At 47.9% G+C, this 22,463-nt stretch overlaps 1 long non-coding RNA gene across 4 annotated transcripts in view; it reads right to left on the bottom strand.

Annotated features, from left to right (window-relative positions):
- The window catches only part of LOC147690193 (uncharacterized), a 1,258,182-nt gene that overhangs the window by 932,050 nt on the left and 303,669 nt on the right, over positions 1 to 22,463 (bottom strand). Inside the window, exon 2 of one of the 4 annotated variants that reach the window (XR_015299941.1) lies at positions 19,483 to 19,829. The exons of the other annotated variants lie outside the window; for them this stretch is intronic. This is a non-coding gene — a long non-coding RNA (uncharacterized LOC147690193). The remainder of the gene's footprint in view (positions 1 to 19,482; positions 19,830 to 22,463) is intronic. 4 annotated transcript variants of the gene reach the window in all.

Genomic DNA, 22,463 nt, shown 5'->3' with positions numbered 1-22,463 from the left:
CAGAGGTAAAGGGGGTATTTGCCCTCTTTCGCAGCATCCATAAGCATGGTCAAGGCCATGATGTTAGGTGTTGTACCTTGGCCTTGGCAGAATCCTGTTTGTGCTGTGGGGATGATTTTGTTTTCTGAGGCCCAATTGGCTATTTTTTTTCAAGATGATCCCTGTGTAATATTTAGCCTCAGTGTCTATAAGCGCAATCAGACGGTAATTGTTTGGAATGAGACTCTCGCCTTGTTTACATATTGGGCTGATTATTGAGCATCTCCATGATTCAGGAAGTGTAGGAGTTCTTAAAGCATGTCTGAAAACTGGTACCAGTGCGTTGCTCCACAATTCTGGGTCTTGTTTAAACAGCATTGGTGGAATGCCGTTGGGGCCAGGAGCCCCGCCTGTCTGCCTTTAGCTATTTGTTTCTTTATCAAACCAAAGACTTACCATCTTCCATGGGTATTCAGAGCAGCATATTGTGCTGGACAAACTTTGGACACAATGGTTCCACATCACATCTCAGTGCTTTGACAGTAAATCCTCCTGACATCTGGCTAAACCACCAACTAATCTCCTGCAACATTCACCTGGCCACCATTACCACTTTTAAAAACTCAAAGAGCAAAAATACCTTCTGCAGATTAGATCAACTTCATCACACGCAATTCTCACCTCACTTCAGCCTTGGCATCACAACTGTATAACAGAAGAGAAGGCTATCCAGTGGCTCCAATCCACTCAAGACCTCCTCATTTTCTGTAAAACAGACCAAAGATACTGCAGCTCAATACAAATGTAAACAATTTAAAAGAAGGAAAGCAAAACTGCATTAAGGAAGCCAAATGACTGCAAGGAAAGATTCCACGACCTAGCCTCCACAGTTACCTAAATCACACTGTCCCAATAACTTCCTGAGACATAAGTCATGCAGTAACCTTCATCTTCAGTCCGCAAAGCACAAGACAATCTGTACTGATGGACAACAAATTCTCATCATCCAGTTCTAGAAACTCCTCAAAACCAGCCACATATATATCACCCCTATCAGACACTTGTGCACTTCTTGAGGACATCTAACTTTCCACTAACACTCACATCCAGCATGAACCATTACTTCTAAACTCAGACAGCGTCGTCTCAATACCTCCTACACAAAGCCAATCATACAAAAGATGAACCTTAATCTACTTGATTTGGCCAGCTATTGATCAAACTCCAATAGTGCACAGCTATGCAAACTAGAAGGGCTGCTTTCTCTCTTTCCAATTGTCACACCGACTTCCATTGTGGCAGTGGATCTTAACACCACCCTGATCCATCTGAAAATCACAGCTGATATGGCAGTGCTTAATTTGAGCTGGTGGTTACCGGTGCTCGACACCAGCACCTAATTGGCTTCTGGTGCTCGGCACCCGCACTTAATTTTCAGCATAGGACAGTCTGCCACATGGTGGTACTGCTCATCTGATTTAGAGATGAGCAGAACAACGTTTGTTTATGAATATAATATACAATAAATATTACTAATACCTACCTCCAAAGCAATTCCTTTAGTTTTGGGGACATCAAATAATCTGAACTGTCGCACTTGCAGGTTGGAAATTTGCTTTGGTACCGTCATTGGCAGTGATGACATGGGCAATGAGTTGTGCAAGCTGCAGTGGCCTCCTGGTCAGGGCCCTGGCATTTATTATTTTGCAAGTTAAGCACTGTAGGAATGGATTTGCCTCATACCGGCTGTGGGCCTATCTGCCATCTTTGATATAGTCTGTTGCTCCAACCTAGTATAGGCTGTGAGATCTTAGCATGCAAATAATCATTTTAGACTAAACTTCCATCTACCATTCTGGTAGATAAAGCATAATCTCGCACTCATGATACTCAGTGACTTTATTACCCACTACCTGAGGAATGCTGCAAGTTTCCATTATCCTGCACCTCCACTTGAACAATTACCTCAGCCCATTAGCAGGCCTAATTAAGTCCTTAAATTAAGACTATTACAACTACAGAGATGACATCCAGATAGTAAATAATCTGAAAAGCCTAGCGTGATCTGGCATAGACCATTGTCAATAAGCCTGTAAGCCATGGACCATTGAATGCCAATAAAACACCTAAGAAAAGTATTTTAAACCAAGATACTTACAGGTATAAAATGGAAGCACCATTCTATACCTCAGAGACCACTTTACTCCTACTCTCAAAATACTTGGTCAGATGTTCCTCTTTTAAAGCACTTTTCAATACCCACAGGGCAATCTAAACAAAGTTTCAGTGAGGCGCACAGAATAGAATGCTGGCCTCAAAACTCACATCCCAGCCCTCTGCCTTTTCCTTCAGAAAGATACACACTGATGAAACTTTTTTCTCTGCCCACAAAGCAAAATTGTAAAACTCACTCCCAGCAAAGATAAGAAACATACAAAACCAACTCAGATTCAGGGATGCAGTAAAGACCTGGCTATTCCATAAAAGGTGACACCGCTACTGCAAGGCTTTCCCAAATCCTAACAATCTCACAAAGTTGATTCAAGCACCTATATACTGTAGGTAGGTATACGCATCATGTACTATTCTTGGCTCCAAATCAAGCTTAAGTTCATCTGAAATATTGCTTACATTAAAACAATCTTCTGGCCACCATGTCCCACACCAAAATGCCTCATTGTAGGGTGAAAACAGAACACTTTTATCTATAAGCATTGCCAATGATACATCTTACTGGTCTTTGCTTCACTAAGTGGATCTGTATTTATCCAGTGTGATAAATAGCATCAATTATGATTTATGTCTGAAAAAGGGACATGAGATACAGAGCCTGCATGCTCTGTTATTTACAAGGCACTTATACCCCAGCAAAGTTTTTCCTAGGTAAATATTAGAAAAGCAAACTTGTCGAAATTTTCCTAGGAAAAATTTTGTGGTTATATGGCTTGTGATTCTGATAAGTGCTGCACATAGGTCTTCAAACTGTGGGGCGCGCCCCCCTGGGGGGGCGCAGCATCCCCCCAGGAGAGGCGCACACTCCACACCACCACTTCATCGTTCACTGTTGCCTTCAGGCGCCTCAGCCTTGTGTGTCTCAGCCTGGCCATAGTCAGAGTGGAGATGCAGGGGCGCTAAGAGGTGAAAAACACAACAAAGCCTCAACACGTGAAAGGCCTTTTAAAGAGCTGTGAAGTACTCGGCGGCCGGCAGCTCAGAAACTGTCTTTGCGTGTGCCTGGAAGCTGTCTCAGCCCGGGCTGACAAATTATGAAGGGGGAGGGGGTGGGTGGGGGGGTGCGATGAAAGCCAAGCAGTGCCATCTAAAGATGAGGAATCAGCAGTTAAATTTGAATCCACCAGAAAGAGTAAGAAGCTTGTTCTTTAGTAATCGAGGAAACGCATTCAATTTCCCCTCTCTCTCAATGGCTTCTCTTCTCTATGTGTAATACATCCACATTCCATGGACACACTCCTGCCTACTGTTAAAAAAAAGTCTGCAAGAAATTAAAACTACAATACTGTGTTTTTGTGGCATACCAACAACAAAAACACAGCAATGATGATTTAATTTCTTGCACTACGTCACTGTGCTTACATCTCTGCAAGAAATGAAAAATGAAAACTACATTGCCGTGTTTTTGTGGCATACCAGCAACAAAAACACAGCAATGTAGATTTATGTCTTACACTACGTCACTGCCCTTACATCTGTGCCGACTTTGGAGTTGGGGTTTGATACTCGGCTTCTGCTCATATGCAAATCACAATTTTCCCGTGCCTACCAAGAAAATATTGCGTGTATGTCTGTTACTGGTGTTCATGTAAAACGCCAATACCTTTGGGTAGAGTTCAACAGTAAATAATAAAAGCAGATCATGTTAATTATGCTCACCCACCTGTTCCATGCTGCATGTAGTGAAGTAGTCGGACTCACTGTGCCGGTGACCCTCGAATTGGAAGCAGGCACAGCACTGTGACCCAGGCTCTTCAGAGGGGTGGAGCAGGCAGTGTGCTCCTGCAGTGGCGGTGAGCTGAGACCGTGACTGCCGGCCTCGTTAGCCGGCCTGTGCAAAATTTACTTCAACAGAACTAACATAGATAAAGGCTCAATGCTATTTTATTACCTTGCGGAAGGCTAGCACAAAGAGGAGGGTGCAGCAGTTGGCAAACATGCAACTGTACACATGGAGCGGCTGACTGACCCCATATTAGTAGTGGTGGCCTATATCAAACACAAATGGAAATACAAGTAGGAGTATTTGGAGGGTGTTTTGGTAACTGTAACTTGTCAAGAGTATGCCTTTGCTCTAATTATCTCTCATCTCTGATCCACACTTTGGGGACCCTCCTGCACCCAGAGAGTGTGCCCGTACAGAGATACTTTGCTAGTCCAAACCTTGGACTAGCAAAGTGTCTCTGTACATACACACTCTTTTGCCGGAGGTGGAGGGGGAGGTCATTCCAGGCCTTGGCTATGAGATAAAAGAAGGACTTTCCTCCTGTGCTGTTCTTGTAGATGCGTGGGATGGTGGCCAGAGATAGATCAGACAGGAGGTCCTGTATATTTTTTAAGGCATTTGACATGGCTGCCACCACCGATTCAGATACTGTCAGCTCTAACATGATGATAAAATCCCTGTCCATAACATATCTCACAAGTCATAGAAACTTAAGGAAAGGCTATCTGATGGGGGGGGGGAGTGGTGGCTGAAACCCTCTGAGCCCTATGGTCGTTGCACGCCTCTTAAAGACCATGTGTATATTTACATACCTTTGTAAACTGATTGCACAGGTTTGTTTTCTGGTTCCAGTACCCCCTGGGACCCTACCATGTGTATATTTACATACCTTTGTAAACTGATTGCACAGGTTTATTTTCTGGTTCCAGTACCCCCTGGGACCCTACTCTGCCTATTCCTTGCATCTGGATTTTACTGCCTTAGTGTGAGAATACGTTTTATGAATAGGAATATAAAGTAGGGTTCCCAGAAGAAAAATGCCAGCCATGTGTTTAAAGAGCCTGCAAAGGCCTTGTCTTGACACTAAATAGGGTCATAAATAAAATAGTATGTATTCATTTGTAATGTGACTTTTCAATCTTTGTTCCCATTAATTTTCAGTCATGTATCATTCAGGCAGCCTTAGAACACAATTAAAAATGCTTTCTATTTATTTTTGCTGTTCCAAGTATTCACAGATAAGTGCTGAAAATAGGCTTTAGGTGACTGCTTATTTTTGTACCATCAATATAAAAAAGCTGGCAATGTTAATCGCAAGACTGGAAGTTTGGTGCAGGATAAGCACAATATTTATTTCCTCCACCCTCGATCCCTGGAGCCTGAATAATGCCATAAAAGCAATAGTTTAACTTATATCTCAACCCTTATGGCAAGCCGCAATAACATGTGGAGTAATTTTAACTTTGTCTGGGAATGCACCCTGCATTCAGACAACTCACTCCTCATTCTCGCCCTTCTTTTTCACACTCACCCTGCACTCACAGGGATCACAATGTATTCACACTGATCATCATGCACTCATACCACTCGCTCACCCTGCACTCACAGTGACCACACTGCACTTATGCCACTCACCATGAACTCACACCGCTCTCCCTCAACTTACTTGCGGTCACTTGAGCACACCACACACTCTGCACTCTCAGTGATCACTCTGCACTCTGCACTCACAATGCTCTTGCGCGGTTCACCCTGTACCTCACCCTGCAGTCACACGAGTTCACCCTGTACCGCACCCTGCAGTCACACAAGCACACTACTCACCCTGCTCATGTGACACTTCACTCACCTGTCCCCCTCAGGTGTGCGATCAGTGTTAGGGCCAGCCCTGGCTGGGAGTCTTAGCCCCTCCGAAAGTTCAAGTCTAGTTGCATCCCATGTTGCTTCTCACGTCGGAAGTACGTTTCACTGGGCTCTGCAGGAGGGAAGGTCCATCAATGATGCAGAGTACAAGCTTCCAGAACTTTTTTGTCAGGTGGTGGTGATGGTGGGGGGGCTCGACGTGTAAAAACTTTTAGATGGGGGGGCTCAGTCGACAAAAGTTTGAAGACCCCTGCCTTAGCAGTTCTCAATTTAAAAAAAAAAATTAAGTATACAGTTTGTGTTCTACGTTAAACAGGCTACGCGGTTTCTTTTATGGTTTTGCAGGATTGTAATGTTCTGAGGTGTTATCCATTTTATCAATCCCAAAAGTATAAAAGGGTAATTCAAATCCATGTCAGGTGGTCTTTAGGTCTCTGTAAAAGTAGAGTTGTTTGAGAGACTTGAAGGTTCAAGCCAGGCTTGAGCCAGATGCCTTGTTCTGGCTCAATTCAATTAGTCTTTATTCAGTGTTTTTCTAATCATAAAAGACACATATAAAATACATTTATATAAAACAAGTGTGCCACACTTCATAAAATACAATTATTATTAAATATTAATTATGTTAAAAGAATAATGATAAAAAAATTACATTAATTTCAAGACGCAATTATATCAAAAGGGAACCGCATAAAAGCAATATACCCTCAATACCCATCAGAGGGGAAACATCAGTCATAATAATGTCCTCTTCATTAATGCAAAATAGAGTCTACATTAGCAATCAAACTACTCCTTCTGAGGTCCCATGTCCAGCTCAAGAATTTAGCCATAGCTATAACTACAGGTTCCCTTGTATCTGTCTTTAAAATACGCCATGCTGTTTGGCATGATCTTGTGCCAATATTTAGACAGATTGGCTTAAGCCATTTGTTGCGGGGACCCTTATATGCAAGGCACACAAACAATACATGGAGTATAGACTCTTCCTGAGATGAGCACACAGTGCATTTTGTATCTCCATCTCCCTATTTTGCCATAGATGTTTTTAGGGGGCGGGTACCCACTATAAATTGGTGGTACAGTTTCCTGTCACCAGGTCTCGTAATGACATCCCAATAGGCCTCCAACCTATGTTCATACTTATGATCTAAAAGGAGGCCTGTCAGGGAAGCACCGTCTACCAGTGACATGGACCTAAGACAGACCATGTCTCTATGTAGAGATTTAAAATCATTTTTTGATGGGAACTGGTTCCCTTTGGGTCCTCCCACAAGTGCCTTAGCCCCATGTCAAGTAGTGTGCCCTTAATTGTTTTAGCCAGTTGATTTTTGAAGACATTTCAGCTTCTCTGATATGCTTAACTGCTTTGGCATAGGGTACTAACTCAGGGGTTGTCCATAGCCGTCTCCAATATGCTAGGAGTCTAAAGCCCGCTGCCTCCTCGATGGAAGTGCATCCCAAATCTAAAAATAGACGTCTGAGGGGGGACGATTGGGGAAGGCCAGTCAATGGTCTCAAAAACGTATTTTGGACTAGAACTAAGGGGCCTAGATTTTCAAAGCCCCAAAGTTCTGCACCATAGATTATGGAGGCCCTTATTTTCCCATTATATATGGCTAATGCTGGAGCTACCGGTTTGGTATAGGAGAACCAGTGCTCTTTTAAAAGAGCCCCTGCTACTTGGTTGTGCCTAAGTGCTAGTAAATCTATTTGGGGCTTCCAATTCATCCTCTTGCCCATCGTTACACCCAGGTACGTAAAGGTGTCAGTTTGCTCTAAAGGTGCACTTTTAATTACTATCTTTTACTATTTTATGTTTATGCAACACCATGAACTTGGTCTTATCGACATTGACTACTAGTTCATGGTCGTTGCAAAATAAAGTGAATCTATCGAGGGCTCGTTGCAGACCCGATTGTGTTTTAGATAAAATTAAAGTATTGTCCGCAAACATTAAAAGTGGAACCCTCGTACCTACAAGAGTAGGGGCATCGGTTGGATACTCAGAGTAATATGAGATAACATTATTTATAAACAAAGAGAAGAGGGTAGGAGCCAGAACACAGCCCTGCCTTACCCCCTTAGTCACAGGAAACCGGTCTGTTATCTCACCCTGTTGGCCTGGGCATAATTATACTTATAAAGTTTAATAATAAAGTTTAAAATCGCAGGGGGCATCCCTGCTTCCTTAAGTGTGTCCCACAACTTAAAGCGCGGCACCAGATCAAATGCTGGTTTTAGATCTATAAATGCAACATAGAGAGTCCCCCCTGCTAAAACCACAGTACTCCAATAAATCTTCATGAATCTAAAAACTTGACCGATAGTACTGACATGAGGATGGAAACCCGCTTGAAAAGTGGATCGTATTTCTTGGTCATCTATCCACATATTTACCCTGCTCAGCATTAGTCTGGCCACATTCTTTTGCATGGTGTCTATAAGACTTATGAGCTTATAGTTGCTTGGACTGGTGCTTTCCCCTTTTTTATAGATAGGGATAATCTCTGCCCCACGCCAGGATTCTGGGAGGGGAGCACCTCTTGCCAGACCATTGACCATATGATGTATATATTTGAGCCAATTTTCCTTATCAAATTTAAAGATGTCTGCTGGAATACAACCTGGACCCGGAGCCCTACCTGCTGCCACACCATCCAAGGCTCTCTCTATTTCCCCTATATCAAAACTTAGCACAGTGTCACACATTACTAGTGGATAGTGACCTGGGCTGCTAATCGTACAGGCAAACTGGGTCTGATAATGCGTGACCCATGCTTCTGGAGGGACATTATTAACTGGTGAGGGCCCTATATCAACACTGCCCCATTTGAATGTTTTCAAAAATCGCACCCAGTTTCTTCCACTGCTTGCATTTAGTAAATCCTGCCATATTTTTTCATCAAAGGTCTTCTTTGCCCTTCGCTGGATTTCCTTATATGCAGACCTAGCTGCCCTAACTTCATGCGGCAATTCCGACCTAATAGCTTGGGAGAGGTGGCTGAAAGCGGCCCTACATGCCCGATCGTACCATTTTGCAGATTTTTGTATGACCTGCTTAGAGCTCCTTTTGTTTTTTGTAAAAAAAAACTTTCAACTTTGTAAATAGCTCCTCATGTAAGGGCAGGAAGAGAAGCTTCATCCAAATCAAGCTGAGAGAGAACTAATAAGGTATCTTCAGTTCAAGGGTTAGGTTTATCAGGTCCAGAGTACCCTCATCTTCTGAGACCAATGCCCACTTTAATCTACGGCAGTCATTGGTCATAGTTACTTCAGCTGTGGCTATTTCAGTATCATTTGATGGTCACCACGTATCATTCTAGTATGGACTTTGTGACTGTTCCCTAACCAACACATCATTTTAGACAGTTTACCGTTTTCTTTGACCTACTGGTATTTCTTGTTATAATTATATTATTTCAGTACCCACCCTTTCTATTGGTTGGCCAGTAGATTCTAGAGTTAAAATTAAGGGGTCATGGTCACTCTCCATTCTTCTCCGGACCTTCATATCATGTAACCTTGCCCACAGTTCTAAATTAATAAAGAAGTATTCAATTCTGCTACTTCTTATCCCATTGTTAAGTGTGGGTATCCTCACTATCTGATTTTGACCTTCCGTTTATGGCCCTCAGACCCATTACCAGAGATAAGATTTTTAACTGGAGCACTACCTCTGACCATTTATTAATCAGGGTGAGCTCCAACAATGGTATACCCCAGGTCGCATCCTCATCCCTGGTAAAGCTTCCATCTTCTAAGCCCAGGGGCTCAAATGTACAATTAAAATCACCAGCTAGGGGGCGTGGCTAACCGACCCGACATGGCGGACGTGTGCTGAAGAGCTCCGTCTAGCCCTTAGAAGATCCTTCAACTATCCTGGCTCCCTCGGATGACATTTAGGTCCTGGAGGGAGCGTCTTGCCCGCTGACCCCGGAGGCGATGATCTGTTCCCGATCCGGGCGACCGGTGCTGCTGTGAGCCGGCGCGACAGCCCCGGGGACTGCGGCCTGGTTGCCTCGTGTGCAGCCGGGAGGTGCCGTAAAAGTGACCCGGGTGAGAGCGGCAGGCAGCGGCCTGACGACGGGTGACGGTGGCCGGTCAGAGGCTGCGGCTGGTTGGCACTGAGTCCCTGCCGGGGGCGGAGCGGCCCCGGACTCCTGGTGGCCCGCCCCAAGAGTGGGGCTTTGGAGGAGTAGTGCCCGGTACGCTCGCTCAGTGGGGCCAGGACTAGCCTAGTGGAGGTGTCGGCGGCAGCGGAGGCCTGGAGGGCCTGGACCTCCCGGCGCACACATTGAAGCAGGGGAGGGGGTCAGGAGACAACGAGCGGAGAGCGGCCCGCAGCCTATGCAGCTGCAGGACAGGTTGGTGCTCAGTGGCTGGGTCGTGCCACAACGGCGCGCTGCAGGCGGCTGGCACCGCCAAGGCTGTCGGCCGGGCCCATATCCTCGGGGAGCGGTTTGGGGTAGCACCGGGGCCCAGGAGTGGAGAAATAATGTTGCCCCCTCCCCCCTCCATGCATGAATGACTGGCGGCACTGTGGGGGCATCAGACCCTAGGAGGGGCAAGCAGGGCGGATAGGCAGCGGGCTGGCCCGGAGAAGAGACCGTGGTGGTGGCATCGGTAGGGTGGCCTTCCCATACCCCCGCTAGACGACAGCGCCTACTGGTTGGCGGTGGCCCAGGTGGTGACACCCTCTGATACCGCATAGTGGAGGGTACCGGCCATTGGCGTGGGGGAGCGCAGTGACTGGCGGAGGGCCTGATTCGTGGAAGTCAGGCGTGTGTGTTGCTGATCCGCCTCCTGTGGGCCCCGGCGGGGAGCCGGTGGGCTCTGAACATGACAAGGGGCAAAGGAAGCAGTGGTCGGACCACACATGGGCCCATTGATAAATTCACAGGCCCCGGGATGGCGAGCGGAATGGCTGGCTCTACACAAGGGACCCCACCAGACACTGCAGCATTACTCGAGAGACATGTTGGACGCCAAGATTGGTGTGGTTGGGTCGGACGTGATGCTGCTGCGGAAGGACTTGCGCAACGCAGTGTTCCGCATTACAGAGGCGGAGGCACGAGTGTCAGGGGTTGAGGACGATGTCACTATCCTCAAACAGAAAGTGGCGTAGCTGGAGAGTACCTAGAGTGGCCTGGCGCTGCGGGTGGAAGACGCGGAAGGGAGGGCCAGGCGCAAAAATCTGCGCTTTGTGGGCTTTCCGGAGGGATGTGAGTCTGGTAATATGGAGCGGTTCCTCACACAGTGGTTGGAGGGCTGGCTCCCCCCGGATGCCGTGTCCCGCTGCTTAGTGATCGAGCGGGCGCACCGGGTGCTCACTCAGAAACCACTGGTGGGAGCCGGACCTCGCCCAGTTATTGCGAAGCTCCTGAACTATCTAGACCGGGACACGATCTTGAAGCAGGCCCGGGCCAAGGAAACCCTGCTAAACGACCACCATTGTATCATGGTGTTCCCCGACTATAAGCGCATGGTGCAGCAGCAGCGCCAGTACTTCCAGGCGGCCAAGGCCCGGCTGCGGGAGCTCAAATTGCAACATGCCCTGCTCTTCCCGGCACGCCTTCGTGTGGTGTTCCAGGCCCATTGGGGCTTGGTCCCCGTCTCGCCACAACAGATACTTCAGAGTTCTTTGAGGTATGGGGTGGGGGGGGTTGTTGGAGATTGGGGTGCTTTTGTTGTGGGGTTGAAATGCGCATCCAAACTGGGTCCCTGCTGGAGGGTTTCCTCTTCATTGGGTCTGCAAGATAGGGTGGAGGGTTTGTGTGTTTTAGATGGCTAGTGAACGGCTGATGGCATCGGGACCCTTGGGTACACTTGGTGTTGTCAGCTGGAATGTTCGGGGGCTTCTTGATAAGATTAAACGGGGAGCGGTGCAGCGCCAGGCCAAAAGGGTTGGTGCAGATGTCCTGTTGCTGCAGGAAACTCACCTGATGGGCTCCAAGGTTTGGTGTCTGCAGCGTTATGGCTATCGACACATTTTCCAAGCTGGTTTTACCCAGGGGTCCAGGGAGGGTAGCCATTCTGATACACCGCAGGATCCCCTATGTACATATACAACAGTGGGTGGATGGGCAGGGGCGGTATTTCTTTATCCGGGGCACCATTTGGACAGGCTCCCGTGGTCTTTGGCTGTTTTTATGCCACTCCTCCCCTGCAGTGGCACTTAGTTGTAAAGTTGTTGACAGTATGGGCTGATATACCTGAGGGGATCCCCGCCATAGGGGGGGATTGGAATGATGTTATGGACTTTTCCTGAGACAGACGTAGGGCGGGTGGGTGTCGAGGGGGCTCCCAGCCCACGAAGCTACATGCCCAAGCCTCCAGCCTTGATTGGGTGGATACGTGGCGGCTCTACCATGGCACTGAGAGCGGGTACACTTACATCTCGTCGGTGCATGCGTCCTTTTCTAGATTGGATTACCTCTTTGTCCCTAGAGGGGTGGCCCCGAGGGTGGTGTCAGCTGGTATTCATCCGCGGGGGCTCTCCGACCACTCTGCCATATATGTGGTACTGCAGCTGGATGGGCGGCGGTCGCCATTTCGATGGCGCCTCTCGGTATGGCATCTGCTAAATGAAGACTATGACAATCAAATGCGGGAGGCGATTGCAGGCTTCCTGACCACGAACGTAGGCTCAGTATCGGGAGTGGCAACTGTCTGGGAAGCGATGAAGCCCACCCTTCGGGGGGTGGATATAGCCTGGTGTACGGAGGCCCGCCGGCGGCGCCGGGAGGAACTACTCAAGGCGGAAGCAGAGATTGTGCATCTGGAACGCCAGAATGGGGGGTGAGATGCCTGATGCAGGCGCAGCAGTCAAACGCCTCCCTCCTGTTGGAAGAGGCAGGGCAAGCATGGCTGGCGATGCATAGCAGAATCTGCCAGTGGGGAGATAAGTCCAGCAAAAGGTTTCATAGGATCTGTCAGGGCACATTTAGTCCCCAGGTCCTTCCGGGGGTGCTCGATGCTGGCGGACCACCACTAGCGGGCCCCAGGCTATCGCAGATAGTTTCACTGATTACTACGCTGCCCTTTATGCTCCCCGGGAGTGCCTGGCTGCAGAGTGGGTAGATAAGTTTCTCGCAGACCTTCCGCCCTGACAGCAGAAATTAGATCTTCCCCTATCGGACGAGGAGCCGGGTGGGGTGCTGGGGGAGTTGAATCCCGGGAAGGCCCCTGGCCCGAACGGGTTCCCCAGCGAATTCTTCAAAAGGTACATTCTCCAGCTGGCTCCACATTATCGAGCAGTGGTGGAAGAATCTAGGGAGGCGGGCAAGATTCTCCCGGACTGGCGGCATGCGGAGGTGATTGTTTTTTAAAAGCAGCACGCCTCTTACCATCCCATCTCCTTGCTGAACGTTGAGGCCAAAGTCCTGGCTAAGGCCCTGGCAAACCGCCTCTTGCCGCATATATCAACCTTGGTGCATCCGGATCAGGCCGGATTTATGCCCCAGCGGTGCGACCCGGCATAATATTCGGAGGGCACATGTGACGCTGGCGACAGCGAGATGGTTGGAAGTTCCTGCAGCCTTCTTGCCTCAGACATGGATCGGACGTTTGACTCCCTCAGCTGGGTATACCTGTTCGCCCTACTGCGCAGACTTAATTTTGGTCCAAGGCTTCTGTCATATATACATCTTTTATATACCGACTTGACAGCATCGGTCAGAGTAGCCGGGGCTACATCGCCGAGCTTCTCAGTGTGGCGCAGAACCAGACAGGGCTGCCCTTTGTCGTCCTAGCTCTTCGCTCTGGTCGCTGCCGGCCTGGGTGCGTATGGATGCGCAGCTGAAGGGACTGTAGTGGGCACCCGGGATATCGGACAGGATTGCATTATACGACGATGATGTTCTTTTCTTTTTAACTGAATTGGACAAATCGGGTCCGAGGATACTGGAGATCATGCGCATCTTTGGGGAATCCTCCGGACTATACAGGAACCACCGGAAGTCCACTTTGTGGGTACTGGGTGATCCCGGGGTGGTGGACTCTTGGGCCTCTGCTCTGCAGCGGGCGGATGGCGGTCTCCGATATCTGGGGGTGTTCCTTTCCGACATGCCGGAGGTGACGAGGGAGAGAAACCTTGCGCCAGTGTGGGAGCGGGCTCGAGCCGATATGAAACTCTGGTCACGCATGCCTCTTTCCATCTATGGCCGGTCGGCTATTTTTAAAATGGCCACACTCTCCCAGTTGCTGTATCAGCTCCAGAATCATCCATATCCGATCGCGCCCAAATGGTTCCAGCAGGTTAATTCTGCGCTGGGGAAGGTTCTTTGGGCAGGGGAGTGGTACGCGTGGCAATTCGTAAATGCTTCCTCTCCACCTATTGCGGGGGGCTGGCAACCTCCGATATCCTGTGCTATTACCAGGCCTCCCACCTTCTTGTACTGAACGACTGGTGGTACGGGGACAGGGGGGACCGGGCATACGCGCTAGAGTGTGGCCTGATGGGCCCACACTCCCTCCATACCATTCTGTACTCGGCGCCCCTGTTAAAGGAGCTACCACCGGGCACAAGATTGTTCTTCTGCATCTGGAGACAATCACTGAAGCGTATGGGGTGGTGGAATAACCTCACGGGGGAAACCCCGCTGTGGCATAATGTGCGCCTACCAGAGCTGGTGGCCCTACAAGGCTTTAGGGGATGGGACGCCATTGGGGTCTCGACTCTGGCTCAGGCGTGGGACCGTCAAGTCCTTCGCGGAGCTCCAGACTAAGTTTGGATGCCGCAGACTCAATTCTTTTGCTACCTACAGCTCCGGCATGCGCTGTCCCCCTACTTGGAGGGAGTGGCCACGCTTCCGGAGTTTAGCCCCCTGGAAGCCAAGGTCTTCATGGGTGATCTGGAGACCAAGAAAATAGCAAAGATATACCAATCACTGGTCACCCACAGCGCGCCGACCCTGGATGATCTGCGGAGGACATGGGAGGCAGACGTAGGCACTTTAGAAGAGGAAGACTGGAGAGAGGCACTGGCTGCTCCACGGGGGGCGGCAATAGCCATGCATCTCCGACTGATACAGTTTAAGTACCTACATGGGGTCTATTTTACGAGGGCCCGGCTATGGCGGGCAAGTATGGTAGCCTTCCCGGAATGCCTTCGATGTGGTCGGGAGGAAGGCACGTTCTTGCACACTGTGTGGACCTGTCCTATGTTGGATCGGTTTTGGAGGGGTGTGTTCTCCTGCCTGGCAGAGGTCCTGGGGTGGGAGCTCCCGCTCACACCCCAGCTTGCCCTTCTGCATGTCATGGAGGGAGTCGGGGCAATGCCTACAAGCGACACCTGTTACTCCTGGGGCTCGCCTTGGCGAAGCAGGATATCGCACAATAGTGGAAGGATGTCCAGGCTCCACCATTATTGGTCTGGAAAAACGGCCTTGATTTTTTAATTTCAAGAGTTTTTATTGGAAAAATCAGGGTTTTGTAGGGTACAAATCAGAAGTTGCAATGTACATATAACCAATAATTGTAATTATACATCATTCAAAAAGAGCATATGACGTGAATTTAGCAGAGAAAGGCATTACATCCCACAATGGTGTTCATGTCGTTCGTGACGGTCTCGAGGGTAATGTGGTAATCAGCCATGGAGCCTTTCTGGGCTGGGCTCCTGAGAGGATAGAGATCAATAAGAAGTAGAAAGGATCATTAGATAGGAGGAAGAAGAAGAGAGTAAAAAGAGAGAGCAAAGGATAGAGGTAAGAGGTAAGATGCAAGATGTAAGATGTAATATGTTAGACGGCCTTGATTTTAATATGGGGCTGGAGCATCTTCCATGCCCGTGGATGCCCGCGCAAACACTATAAAATATGGAAGAGGTGGGTCGATTATAGGGGGTTAATTTAATTTAATTGTGGGTTTATATAGCGCTAGAATCGACTCCTGGAGGAGTATCTCCACGCTTCGCCCGATGGGGAACCCGTCCTGGCTCACCCTGAGAGATGGTCCCTAATGGGTATCTCTAAGGTGCGACCAAGCATCCCCGGTGGTCTGGTGGGCCGTTGTGAAGATGAGGCAAGCTAATGCCCAGAGTTGCCGAGTGTGGTCCCCGACTGGAGTAGGCACCGAGGCGAGAATTATCGAGCCCGCTGACCCTGGTCCGCGACCCTGCCGCGTCGGGAATCGAACCCTGGTCCCGGGCCGTCCTCTGCTTACGGGTCTGCCGCCTCTAACCAGTGAGCCACACCACTCCATTATGGTTAGATGCCCCGGCTGTGCCTGCTGATCTCCCTGGGGGGGTGACCAAAGCGACTTACGAGTAGGGAGTGGGTATGACTGTGAGGGAAGGGCTGGGGATAGGCGGGATCTTGGGAGAATGTATTGTGTTTTGATATGAACCCAATGGAATGTTGCGCAAGTTGGTGGGGGGAGGGGGATTATTGTTCTTATAGTCGTTGAGTGTTTCCTTTGTTTTGTTTTGTTTTTTATTTTTTTTTCTATATTCTTTTTATTTTCCCCCGAATGGCTCTAGTGCTCCAGCTCTCTGGTGCCCTTGAATGTATCCCTGTAGGCAATGCGCCCTCCGGTACTCATTAAGGGCTGCAGCAGCGGTTTCTGGGTTACAGAGCCCTGCATACATAGAGCGCTATCGTTCAGGGGCCCTATGCGGTGGACGTGTATGTTCATAAAGAACATTTATGATGGGCAGCGCTCGATAGCGGTTGATCTGACCGGGGAGAACGCCTAACTATGCAATAGACAATGAAAGGGAGCCACTGAACTCACTAATGCACAATACTGTACATTGTATAGGTCATAGATCCGCTGGGGTGGGGGCGGGGGGGGGGAGAGGTTTGGTTCGATGTGTATTTCAAGAATTTTCCAGTGTCATGGAAATGATAATCTTATGCATCTAAGATTAAGCATTCCTAAATGAACAATGTGAACGTATGGCTTGGTCGCCCCAAAGGTAATATTGGGGGGACATATTCTGGCTGGATTATACGTATGGGTGGGGGCGTGCGTCGCCAGGTTATGCAATGTATGGTGCAACGCTTTATGATGTAATGTGTCATTTTCTTCATTCAATAAAATGTGTTGTTAAAAAAAAAACCTGCTACTACCAGATGATTTGACTCTTTCAATGGTTTAATGAATTAATCAAGGTTTGAGATGGTAGGAGAGGCTTTTCCACCCACTAGCCCTCTCGCATAAACATTGACTAATATGAGATCATGAGGTTATTAAAATTAGCAAATATACAATCCCCTCTCCCATCCTTTGTAGAATGTCCTATCCATGTTGATCATCAGGCCATTATCATCTGAGTACAGATATCCCAATCCCATACCCCAAACTCCTTCAGTTGTGTTGTGAGCCAATGCATGGTTTTAACCATCAACTGTTCGGTGGTTTCAATCTGACCGTCCTGCAATACTGGGACGTTCCTCAAAACCAGCACAAAAGGAGCGGCAGCCGGAGGAAGGTGTAAAACCCTAGAACACTCTAAGGCTGGGCTATTATCCAATCCCTCGTGTTCTCGGCCACTTGGCCCTGGAATGGAAGTAACCTGATTTGCTAGTGCACGGACAGTGGGCTGGTGTACATTATCACCCACTGGCCCTGTACAGGGTCTACTTCCCCCCCTTCCCAAGCACACTGGCTAGCCCGATCCAAACCACTAGACATATTCCCCAGCTCACTCACTTTACTCCTCACATCAACTACCCTAGCTGCATGGTTGATAGCCACAGCACCATTATTCCCTGCAGATAGTGACATCAACCTAGTTGCTGGCAGTTTAAGGGGATTGAGCTTTGTAGCTATTGTGTTACTGAGCTCCTTAGATGTAGTTAATCGGTTAGTTTGTATCAATAAACCATCTAGAGTACTATAGTTCATCATGACTAAGCATGGGCGAATTTTGCGAATCTCGCGTTCGCGAATTTTGCGGATTTGCGAACTCGCAATCCGCAAAATCGGCGAATTCTCGCGAATTTGCGGATTTTTTTTTTTGTGTTCGCGCGGGTTTCTGCCAGTTCGCGAGGGTTTTGTACAATTTCGCAAACGCGAACTTACCTGTCGGGTCGCAAGTTTTGCGAACTTGTTGTTTCTACGGGTCCAGCCTGTTTGGGACACTCTTCTTCATCACTGCCACTCTCTGTCACCACTGCCACTCTCTGACTACTCATGCCACCCTCTGGCCCACCCATGCCACCCTCTGTTTCATCACAGCACCCTCTGGTTGTCCAGTCAGTGTACATTATTGTGGCAAAGCAAAGCACACCTTCCCTGCCTCAAGTGACATGAATTAATTTGGGGCTGATTAATGTGTCACAGAATATTTTTTTAGCTGGCACCTGCTTCCTTAGTGCTTCCTGATTAGTGATCTTTTGCACTTGCTAAGTGCTTTCATTGTTGCAAAATTAGTTACAACACCTGCCCTGCCCCAACTGACAATAATGAATTAGGGGCTGATTAATGGATTTGAACTTCCAGCCTGGCTCCTGCTTGTCTCCCTTAGCTGTAATTCAGGACCTTTGTTGCATATGTGTAACTATTCTGAGGTTCAGAGCAGGGTCACATAATAGTTGCAACTGGCAACTGAACTCTGGAGGGGCCCCTCAGGAAGCACTACAGGAAATGGCTACTAATGATGAGCCTGAACTTTTGAACCTGGTAAGTAGTTTCAGTTTTGCTAAGATCGTATTTCTGCAATTTAGCGCTTATTCGCGGGGCGTGAAGTTGTACTGGGAAGCCGCGAACTCACGCGAACAGTGCGAGCAAGCCATAAAATCCGCTGCTCGCGGATTTGCGGATTTTGCGGGAGATTCGCGAATCTCGCGGATTGCGAATTTACCGAAAATCCGCAAAATCCGCGAGCGAAGCGGATTTTCCGCCCATGCTTAGTCATGACCTCCAGTTCAAAATGATTGAGTCTCTCCTTGATCCTAGACAGTCTATCAATGATAGGAGTTAAAGATGTTGCAATCATGTTCCCCAGTTTATTCCACATAGCCTCATTAGCTTCAGCAGCATAATCACCCAAGAGCTCTGAAGTTAAAAGGCCAGACATAGTGGGAGCAGGATCCACCGTCATTGACGTTGTTGATGTAGCACTTCCTCCATTTTTATTTATCCTTTGGGATTTTGCAGGTTTCTGCCTCTGAGGGCCCCCTCCCTGCTTCCTTTTTAGTGGTGGATCTGGAATTGGAGCAAGAGTTTTATTTTTGCACTGGGGAGCCTACCTCGTGGCAATACGTGGTGGTGGACTACTTCGAGTGAGTACTGCATCCATCTGTACTGACTCAGCAGATTGGGGTATATTGTGTCTATCCAAAACTACGAGGTTTCCAATAGCCCATTAGGATACTGCCCAACATAACCTGCATTGTCAATGAAGTCAATGTCCACAACCAAGAACAGTCAGGAGTGCGAGCAGAAGCTAAAGCGCCCAAAGATGATCGTTTAGTCAGTTGGGGATCGAGAGATAGACGGCGCTCGGTCAGAGCTATCTCATGTGCAAGGACCGAACTGGCTCTAATTAAGAATTGATCCAGCGTCCCCACCACACTTCCTGAGGGCGACCCATTTCTCCCCTTGCCCTCTTGCAAATTCATCCTCAAGTGTAAATTTAGATGATATGAGGGATGACATTAGAACGATAACACATCAAAGTTCCTATTTGTTGCTCCTCTGATACTAACAGCAGTATGTTAAAAAGGACTAACCTTGCGGGGTGAGCAGTCTCAGAGAGTGGGCCCGGCCCGGCCTCATCCAGTCTCTAATGGGCTCAAACAGGCCCACCCTTGGCCCGGGCTTCGCCCTCGCGTGTCCCGCGAAGCGGGTCCCACGAACAGTTAAAAAGCTTCTCGCTGATCGTGTCAGGAGCGGACAATCCTTGTCAAAGCAGAGCTCCCTGGGACATGCAGTCCCTCATGATGCAGCGTCCTCCTCAGCGTTAATGGCCTCAGGTAGTGAAGCGGCTCAGTATGAGCTCCTTGCAGACCATTATGCCCAAAACACTGCCATCCAGACTCTGACCTCATGCAACAAGAATTCAAAACAAAGCATTGACCTATGATGTAAAACAAGAGAATGTATTAGGCATCTGGTGGCTGAAATTCACAAAATTAAACATGAAAAACAGAGATCTATCCCGATTTCCCTGCTTGACCAAATTGCATTACCCTAGGCAACATTTACCATAATTCCTTTTATTTCATTATTGCAACTGATAGCTCCTTGAAATGCGTGAGTTTGGGATTTGTACTGCACAAAAACATCTAGCATTTGATTTAATAGACTAAAGTTTCTACATGTATAATAAGAATCTAGGCCACATTTGGGGTGCACATGACAGTTGTCTTGCCTCTTAGTTCATTAATGGCATTGCCATTGGGGTGGAGGGCGCTTGAATGTTTTTTAGGTTCATAAAAACCGTGGGTCCCTTGCTCACTTTGCCACTGGATTCAAGCTAGCCTGGCTGATGAGGGCATTTCGCCCCAAACCAGTCCCAGGATGCTTGTGTCTAGTCCAGGGAAGACATGGTTTTGCAGTTCGGGCTGGACTGTTCCCATGAGGCACAGGAGAAAGACTGATTTGCATATGGCTGTGTTTGAACTGGGGTGGCGAAGTGAGCTAAAAAACAATGATGGATTCAACCCAGATCTTTGACTGGGGTTGAGTGTCTGGGAAGTTACAGCGCTCCGTCCATCATCTCCTTGTGTTTGTTTTGTTCGCCCTAAGTTGTGAGGGTATGTCTAGATGTAGGTCCCTTGCTCACTTTGCCATAGGATTCAATCTAGCCCAGCTGATGAGGGCTTTTAGCCCAAAACCGGTCCCAGGATGCCTGTTTCGGGTCCAGGGAAGACATGGCTTGGCAGTTTGGGCTGGACTGTTGCCATGAGGCACAGGGTCAAGACTGATTTGCATATGGCTGTGTCGGAACTGGGGTGGCAAAGTGGGGTAAAGAACGAAGATGGATTCAACCCAGATCTGTGACTGGGGGTGAGTGTCTGAAAAGTTTCAGCGCTTCATCCCTCATCTCCTTGTGGTTTATTTTTGGCTAACCCATAGCAGATTTAATGCATATGATGATCCATCTAGAATTGGTAATTTCCTGTGCCACTGTCCCCTTTGTTCTAGAAAATGCGATAAGTAGTTGCTCATGCTCTTGTCCTCTAAATATAAAAATGAAGAGTCTTCTTAAGATAGAGGTGATGCAGACGTTCTTCTTCCTTTGATGGATGAGGTGGTGCATAAAATGTTGCTAGGGTTATGGATTGCCCTACATCAAAAGACGTGACTATGTTGGGTAGGAATGTTGCCTATGTCTATGGTTAAAGGACTATTTATTTTGGACAAAAAGAAACACATGCTGGAATAGAAGATAATGCTTGAAGTTTCGTTTACCCTCCTTGGAGATGTTATGCGATGAGGAAAACTGTTTTAAGTGTGAGTAGACATAAAGGACAACTGTGCATAGGCTCAAAAGGCAAGCACACAAGACAGGTCAATATAAGATTTAGATCCCATTGAGGAATCATAAAAGGAGTAGGTTAAAACAAATTAATCAGCCCCTTAAAAAAACGCACAAAAACAGGTGATCGCAAGAGGGATGACTGATCCAGAGATAAAAAAGCCAAAAGGACTGATAAGTAACCTTTAATTGTGGTTACAGCTAGGCCTTGCTTTGCTAATGATAAAATGACAAACTATTAGATAAAGAAGCTTGTAGGGGTTGTAAGTGATGAGAAAAAACACCACAAAACCAACGTCTTTCACCGTCCTGCATAGACATTGAAGGACGCTTGACTGCCAGATTAACAACAACCACCTCAGAAGGAAGGTTGAAAGTCATCAACTGTCGCCACTCAATCGCAATGCATGATTGTGTAGATTGTGCAGTTTTGGGCGCAATATCCAGCTTTGCTGCTGCAACAGGAGATTCTCTTGAAAAGGCAACCAGATTGGAGGACATGTCCTCATGGCCAGAAGTTCCTTGTACTACACACTCCTTGCCTAGTCCTGCACCACTAGGATGACTGGGGCCTGGTCTCTCTTGATTTTCTTATTGACTCTGGGCATGAGAGGTAGGAGAAGAACAGCATACAGAAGTCTCGAGCCACAGGGTAGGCGGAAGGCATCTCCTAAAGAAGAGTGCCTTGGGAACTCCTACATGCAAAATGTATGACACTGCACATTCTCTGCAATTGCGTATAGATCAAGCCAGGGTTCTCCCCATTGCTGGAAGATGCGCTGAGACACCTCCACTTGTAACCACCATTTGTTATATGCTAGGCACCATTGGTTGAATTTGTCCGCCCTGGCATTTAAAGATCCTACCAGGTGCTAGGCAATCAGGGAAATGCCTTGAGTGTTCAGCCCATTCCAAAGGAATAGAGTCTCCAGACACAGGGCCCGTAACCCCACTCCGCCTTGTTTGTTGCAGTACCACAAGGTGGATGTGTTGCATGTGAGAACTTGTACCCATTCCCCTTTGATTGTTGGACCTAAAAGTTTCAGTACCAAGTGCATCGCTCATAACTCCAACAAGTTGTTGTGGATGAAAACCTCTGCCAAGAACCAGTCTCTGATCTCCACCTCTCCCAGATGACCTCTCCAACCCAGTAAGAACAATAGTTACTTACCTGTAAACAGGTGGTTCTCCAGTATTGGTGTCTATCATAGATTCACATGCCTGAATCAT

This window comes from Lissotriton vulgaris, chromosome 9 (genome assembly GCF_964263255.1).
Source record: "Lissotriton vulgaris chromosome 9, aLisVul1.2, whole genome shotgun sequence".
Taxonomy (NCBI): domain Eukaryota; kingdom Metazoa; phylum Chordata; class Amphibia; order Caudata; family Salamandridae; genus Lissotriton; species Lissotriton vulgaris.
Note: the sequence above shows the minus strand (reverse complement) of the source record. Positions and strands in the feature narration are given on the sequence as shown.